Genomic DNA, 8,051 nt, shown 5'->3' with positions numbered 1-8,051 from the left:
TATATAGTCCATGAAATTTTCCAGACCAGAATACTGGAGTGGGTAGCCTTTCCCTTCTCCAGTGGCTCTTCTGACCCAGGAATCAAACCGAGGTCTCAGGCAGATTCTTTAACAATTGAGCTATCACAGAAGCCTATATGTACATATATATATAATGGAATATTAGTCATAAGGAATGAAATATCATTTGCATGGACCTGAGATTTTCATACTAAATGAAGTCAGACAGAGACAAATCTTATGATACCACTTATATGTGGGATCTGAAAAAAAAAGATTCAGCTGAACTTGTTAACAAAACAGAAATAGGACCACAAACATAGAAAACACGTGGTCTCTAGTTAAGAGAAACAGCAGCCCCAGATGAGACAGAGGCAGAGGCCGGTGCACACACACATCTGGAACTGAGCGAGATGTCCTCAGAGCAGAGGTGTGCATCTACCCAGTGAACTCTGTGGCAGAGCCTGGTCCTGTTCATCTTCCTGAGTGCCAGGGAGGAAGGCAGTAATAGCCTACACAGGAAGGAACTCTTGCTTGGTGCCCTGACAGCACCAGCAATTCACCACCCTGCTTTGTGCAAAATTCGGATAACGAATTCTATCCACATCTACAAGTAAATGTGTTGGGGTTGAGGAGGCTGGCCAGGGTGCGGCAGCAGCTCAGGGCCAGAGGTTTGTGATGATCTCTGTGCAGCTTTTGTTTTGTTCTTCATTCTTCCTCTATCTCTTCGTAACTACAGAAGAGAGGAAGATGAGGGAGATGGGGCGGGTACGATAGAGCAGTCATTGGATGAAGGTGGGAGTTGATAGAAGGCCCCACTGTTTGTGATGCCTTAGGATGAGCAGACAGCAAGAAGAACCATCATGGCAGAAGTTTGGAGCCGCCTTATATTCAAATCACTTTTATCTTCTCAATTGCCTCTGGTCAAGATGTGAGAAAATAGGTATTCTCTAGCTTAGACCCTCTGCCTTTGTGCCAGGTGGGGTGGGGGTCTTTTCCTTTCCATTTGTCTTTCACCTACTCTATCCCACTTTCTGCAAACTCTGAACTGTCTACTTAAACACATGGTCCTAATTTTTTGTACAATCTCAGCCTTTGGGCACAATCTCAGCCTCAAATGTCTGTTTCAATTCCCAAACATTTTAGCTAAGACACCCTGCTTTTTTTTTTCTTTAGGTGATTCCCAGTGATGAAGTGAGTGTTTATAGCTATAGTTTTTGCCTGTTATATCATCAGACAAAAATGACTAGACAAATTCTCACCTAAATCTGGAGATCATGTTTGAGAGATAGTCCAGCTTAAAATCATGGCTAAATCTTCTAAAGCCATCCTCCAAGGCCGTGTGACTTAAGTTGAAGAAAGCCAAATAGAGGTGCTCAAACCCCAAATCACAGAGGCAGAGGATTTCAATCTCCTGCATTGATTGTGGACAAGCTGCTTCCTCTAAGCCCTCTAGTTGGGGAGCAGTGGGAACTGTTCATTTAACAATGATTGATGGGATTCTTGACCAATATATAGCATAGTGTAAATAACTTTCTATTTTATAGTCCTCATGTCAGAAATCCATACCATCAGATGGTCTTTCCACAATACTTCCCCTATGACAGGGTTGGGGATTTACTGCAAGTTCTCATTCAGTCTTTTCTGAGTAAGTATATTCCAAGGTCAATGATAAGCTATAACTTGGGCAGGGGTAGGGGGGTCATTTCAAGGAAGTCTGTGCATGCGTGCTAAGTCGCTTCAGTCACGTCCGACTCTGTGACTAAGGAGGTAGCCTACTAGGCTTCTCTGTCAATGGGATTCTACAGACAAGAATACTGGAATGGGTGGCCAGGTCCTCCTTCAGGGGATCTTCCAGACTCAGGGATCAAACCCGCATCTCTTAGGTCTCCTGCACTGGCATGATTCTTTACCATTGGCACCATCTGGGAAGCCCCTCAAGGAAGTCTAAGACATTGGAATTGGAGAAAAAAAAAATCCCTGTGACCTGGAACTGAAAACCTTATTTTTTAATCCCTGCAAACAAGAGGATCTGACAGTCCTCGGGTCATTTCCACTGTGAAAGCATGTGTGTGAGCCATGTGCATCCAGGCACCCACTCGCCCTCTAGGAGGTCCCCGGAGGGAGTGTGGTCCGGTGGTGGGACCCGTGTCCTAAGTGGCTGCACAATCCCAGGAAAGGAAATGAATGAGATCTACCCTGTCAGTTTAGAGGATTGTCAAATCAAAGGCGTGTGCTTTTAAACATCTTTACTTAGCCCACATGACTAGCATGTCTACTTTGTTCTGCTTCCACATTGTGAAAAGAAGGTGGCTACTTAGCTTGTGAATTGAAGTTTGAAAGAGTCTGGAAATCTGTAAAAGAAAGAGATGTGTGTGGTATTGTTTCCTTGCTATAAACAAAGAATTTATCTGACCTGATTGCCATTAGCATTTATTCACTAATCTTAACATCAGATAGCTTTGTTTGCATGTTTTGACTACTTAGATTCCTAATTATCCTGTTATCATGGCCAGAATCCATTGGGCTGAAAGATATATTTCATTCTATATCATCATTTACAGAATGAAATAACACACACTAATTTGAACTATATAAATGTTCCCATCTTTAAAAAAAATTGAGCCTTTAAATTACACTTAGAAATCTTTACATTTAAAAAACATGCATGTGAGAATAAATACATAGATACATATAACTGGAGCTTCCCAAGAGACTTAGTGGTAAAGAATCCTCCTGCCAGTGCAAGAGACTCAGATTCGATCCTGGGATGGGAAGATCCTCTGGAGGAGGACATGACAATCCACTCTGGTATTCTTGCCTGGAGAATCTCATGGACAGAGGAGTCTGGTGGGCTACAGTCCATGCGGTCTCAAAGAGTTGGACAAAACTGAAGCAACTTAGCATGCATGCATATGTATAACTGATTAACTTTACTGTACACCTGAAACTAACACAACATTGCAAATCAACTATAATTTTTTAAATTCACAATTAGAGGATAATTGTCTTACAATGTTCTGGTGATTTCTGCTGCACAGCAACATGAATCAGCTCTATGTATACATACATCCCCTCCCTCTTGACTATTGCTCCCACTCCCCTCAGTCCCACCCTTCTAGGTCATCACAGAGCACCGAACTGAGCTCGCTGTGCTATACAGCGGCTTCCCACTAGCTAGCTATTTTACACATGACAGTGTATATATGTCAATGCTACTGTCTCAATTCACCCCACCGTTTCTTTCCCCGTGTGTTCACATGTCTGCATCTTTATTCCTGCCCTACAAATAGGTTCATCAGTACTATTTTTCTAGATTCCATATATACGTGCGTTAATATACGATATTTGTTTTTCTCTTTCTGACCTATTTCACTCTGTATAACAGGTTTTAGTTTCATCTACCTCACTACCACTGACTCAAATTCATTCTTTTTTATGACTAATATTCCACTGTATATATGTACCACAACTTTTTTATTCATTCCTCTATTGATGGACACGGAACATCTAGGTTGCTTCCGTAGTGCTGCAGTGAACATTGCTGTTTTTAGTTGATAAGTCATGTCTGACTCTTTCATGACCCCATGGCGTGTAGCCCACCAGGCTCCCCTGTTTATGGCATTTCTTCAGGCAAGCATACTGGAGTGGGTTGCCTTATCCTTCTCCAAGGGATCTTCCCCACCCAGAGATGGAAACCATATCTCCTGCATTGCAGGCATTCTTTACCTTTGAGTCACTGCAACAAACATTGGGGTAAAACAAATTTTTTCATTTAAAAAAGTCAAAAACCAGTGGTTGTGAGCTGAGACTTCCGTTCTGACTAGAGGCCAGTTAGACCTCCAGCCTTGGAGGAACTGTGACCTTCCAGGGGCAGAGGAGCAGTAGTTCCTGCTGCCTGAGGGGCGATGTGTGTCCCACAGAGTGCCACGTGACCCCCTGTGTCACAGTCTCTCCATGTGCTTGTTTGAGTGCAGGTTCCAACCCCCAAAAAAACTAACCCGGAATTTGGGGCTTTCTACATTCACAAATTCTTCTGCACATTACATTACAAGAATAAGTGCCCTAACTCTGGAACTGGTTAGTTCAGAGTCTCCTGCAGGGAGGTCTTAGTATTGCTCATGGAAAGTGGATGTGGCTCCCATTTCCAGGGTCACCAAGTCTCCCTGTTCCTCAGTGGCCCCCACCCTCCCCCAGTTGTGTGCCGGTGAGTGTTCATCGTTGTCTAGTAAACCTAGGAGGTGCTGCACTCATCTGACCCACTTGGGGTTCCTGGCTCTGCCTCTGGTCCCCCCACCTCCATTCCCAGGCAGGTCCCTTGAACAATAAGAATGAGGCTTGGAAATAAACCCGAGCTCGCCTTTCCTCCTCCAGAAGCTTTCCTCAGGCTCCTAAGTCCTCATCAGGGAAAGTCAGTCCTGCTCAGCCCCGGCTTGGAAATGGGGTGCTGGAGCTCCTTGCTAGGTCTGTGCAGTTCAACCCTGGATACAGAACTTCCTCCTCTCAAATGACTGCCTCGCCTGCAATTCTGTAGCTTCCAGAAATTATTTCCTTATTTTAGAAAGTGCTGCCTCAGAATAATGATTTGACCACTGTAAGTGTTTCGAGGTCACTTTCAGACCGCTGCTATTCTTAAAGTGAAAGTGAAGTCGCTCAGTCGTGTCCGACTCTTTGCCAGCCAGGTTCTGCTCTCTGTGGGGATTCTCCAGGCAAGAATACTGGAGTGGTTTGCCATTTCCTTCTCCAGAAGCACCATTATTCTTCAAGGAGTGGGTAATCTTCTACTTGTCTGGGACTCTTCCCTGGGGTGTAATTTTGTTAAAGTGACACCTGGGGCTGAGGCGTCTTATCCTGGCGGCACAGTGGATAAGAATCCGCCTGCCAATGGAGGGGATATGGGTTTGATCCCTGGTCCAGGAAGATTCCACATGCCCTGGAGCAACTAAGCCCGTGCACCTACAGCCTGTACTCCACAACAGGAGGGGCCACTGCAATGAGAAGCCCGAGCACCGCCAACAAGACTAGCCCTGGCTCGCCGCACATGGAGAAAGCCTGAGCAAATCAATGGAGACCCAGTGCAACCAAATATAAATAAGTTAGATAAATGAGTGATTAAAAAAACATGATACCTGTAGTCAAAAGAGCCTTTTAGTAGGAGCTGTGAAAGGTTCCACCTTTTCTGAGATAACTGCTAGCAACTGGGGCTAGTAACGTAGCAGGCACTTCACCCCTTATCACCTGCTGAGAAGCACAATTCCCTAGCATCTGCCACAGCAGGCTTCCTCCTGCAGGAGAGGGGATAAAGGGGAGGGAAGCACGACTCAAGGGAGACAGACAAAGAGAAAGACTTTACACCCAGAGCCCGCAGGGCGACCTTTCCATCCTTCCTGACCACAAAATGACGGGTTGTTTTCCTAATCAAGATCACGGGATGCGGCTTAAGGAAGAATCCCAAAATCTGCTATTCTATATTATGCAACATTGTAAATCAATAATGCTTCAGTAAAATTAATTAACTAATTTTTTTAAAAACCTGCCATTGTCCCACAACATTGTTGTAATGCAACTTGCTTTCCTTGGTATTATTTAGATCAGGTTTATAGGAAGATACAAAAGGCCAATAGTTAGCAGCTTAAAAATGCATATGTGTGTGAGCTCTAAGTATTAGCATCACAAATAACTTCCTGTTTTGGGCCTTTAGCCAGCAGTTGACTAGTTTATCTCACTAGTAATCTGTGATAATAGATTATACGGACAATGGTCTAAGTACTCTGTGTGCATGGACTTCTGTGCATTGACTCCTGTGTGCATTAAAACTCCTAGCAGCCCTATGAAGTAGATACTAATATTGCTGTTTTACAGATGATATAAATGAGGCACAGAGAGATAAATACCTAGTCCAAGGTCACAACAGTGACTAGAGGGGCCAGAAGAGTTCAGGTCCTTGCTGCTCAAGGTGTGGTCTCTTGACCAGCAGCTTGGGTGTCTCCTGAGAGCTTAGTAGAAATGCAGGCTCTCAAGCCTGGAATTGGAATCTGCATTTTAACAAGGCTTCCCAGGTGATTCACATGCACACTGAAATTTAAAAACCATGGGCTTAGATAGTCTTAGATTTTTTTCTCTCTGTGCTCATTAAAAATTCAGTTATAGCTTAAGACTTCAGGAAATAATGTGTACTTGGCTGATTTAGTATAAAAAATAGGATTGTAAGATGATTTTTGAGTCCTCTCCAAGATCTTCTGAAGAAGATAAATAACATACAATATTTTTAAATCCAAAAAGTTATTGAATTCTTATTATATCAGGCATTCTCATTTCATTAAGTCATCATAGAATATGTCATGAAATAGATACTGTGCTGTGTTTAGTCGCTCAGTCGTGTCGGACTCTGTGCGACCCCATGGACTGTAGCCCACTAGGCTCCTCTGTCCATGAGAATTCTCTAGGCAAGAACAGTGGAGTGGGTTGCCATGCCCTCCTCCAGGGGATCTTCCCAACCCAGGGATAGAACTCAGGTTTCCCGCATTGTGGGCAGATTCTTTACTGTATGAGCCACCAGAGAAGCCCAAGAAGACTGGAGTGGGTAGCCTATCCCTTCTCCAGGGGACTTCCTGACCTGAAATACTTACTACTAGCCTCAAATTACAGATGAGAAGACCGTGAGCAGAAGGGTTAAGAAGAAAAGACAATTAAGGATGGTGAGAGAGAATTTGCAAATGATACAACCAACAGTATACAAACTGTTCACACAGTTCCACATCAAAAAATAAAATAAGAACCCAATCAAAGGATGGACAGAAAACCTAAAAAGACATTTCTCTAAAGAAGATACACAGATGGCCAACAAGCATATGAATAGATGCTCAACATCACTAATTATTAGAGAAATACAAATCAAATCTAAGGCCATCAGCAAAATATCTACAAACAATAAAAGCTGACGAGCGTGTGGAGAGAAGGGCACCCTCCTATACTGTTGGAGGGAATGTAAATCGGTAAAGCCACTGTGGAGAACAGGGTGGAGTTTCCTTAAAAACCTAAAAATAGAGCTACCACATGATCCAGCAATACCACTCCTGGGAATATGTCTGGAAAAGATGGAACCTCTAATTCAAAAAGTACTTACACCCCAGTGCTCATTGCCACACTATTGACAATAGCCAAGACACGGAAACATCCTAAATGTTCATCAATAGAGGAATAGACAAAGAAGACATGGTACATATTTACAATGAAATACTACTCTGCCACCGGAGAAGACAATGGCACCCCACTCCAGTACTCTTGCCTGGAAAATCCCATGGATGGAGGAGCCTGGTGGGCTGCAGTCCATGGGGTAGTGAAGAGTCGGACACGACTAAGCGACTTCACTTTCACTTTTTCACTTTCATGCATTGGAGAAGGAAATGGCAATCCACTCCAGTGTTCTTGCCTGGAGAATCCCAGGGGCAGGAGAGCCTGGTGGGCTGATGTCTATGGGATCATGCAGAGTCGGACACGACTGAAGCGACTTAGCAGCAGCAGCAACTACTCTGCCATAAGAAGAATGAAGTAATGCCATTTGCAGCAACATGGATGAATCTAGAGATTACTGTACTAAGTGAAGCAAGTCAAAGGCAAATTATATGATATCACTTATATGTGAAATCTAAAAATAATTATACAAATGACGTTATTTACAAAACAGACTCACTGATGTGGAAAGCAAACATGGTTACCAAAGGTGAGAGGAGCAGGGGAAGGGATAAATTAGGAGCTTAGGATTAACATATATACATGCCTATATACAAAATAGGCTTCCCTGGTGGCTCAGTGGTAAAGAATCCACCTGCCAATGCAGGAGACATGGGTTTGATCCCTGGGTTGAGAAGATACCCAGGAGAAGGAAATGGGAACCTATTCCAGTATTCTTTCCTGGGGAATCCCATAGACAGAGGAGCCTGGCAGGCTACAGTCCATGGGGCTGTAAAAGAGTCAGACACAGCTTAATGACTAAACAGCAACATATGTAAAATAGATAACCAATAATGACCTACTGTATGGCTCAGGGA

The 8,051-nt window shown here is 43.6% G+C and overlaps 1 long non-coding RNA gene across 1 annotated transcript; it reads right to left on the bottom strand.

Annotated features, from left to right (window-relative positions):
• Window positions 1-461: 461 nt before the first annotated feature.
• On the bottom strand, window positions 462-6,231 carry LOC129630090 (uncharacterized). The gene is made up of 3 exons (XR_008703514.1): window positions 5,895-6,231; window positions 5,130-5,285; window positions 462-733 (listed from the first exon to the last, which is right to left on the bottom strand). It is a non-coding gene; the product is annotated as an uncharacterized LOC129630090 (long non-coding RNA).
• Window positions 6,232-8,051: the final 1,820 nt, after the last annotated feature.

Source organism: Bubalus kerabau, chromosome 16, assembly GCF_029407905.1.
Source record: "Bubalus kerabau isolate K-KA32 ecotype Philippines breed swamp buffalo chromosome 16, PCC_UOA_SB_1v2, whole genome shotgun sequence".
Taxonomy (NCBI): domain Eukaryota; kingdom Metazoa; phylum Chordata; class Mammalia; order Artiodactyla; family Bovidae; genus Bubalus; species Bubalus kerabau.
This window is presented reverse-complemented; position numbering and strand designations above follow the sequence as displayed.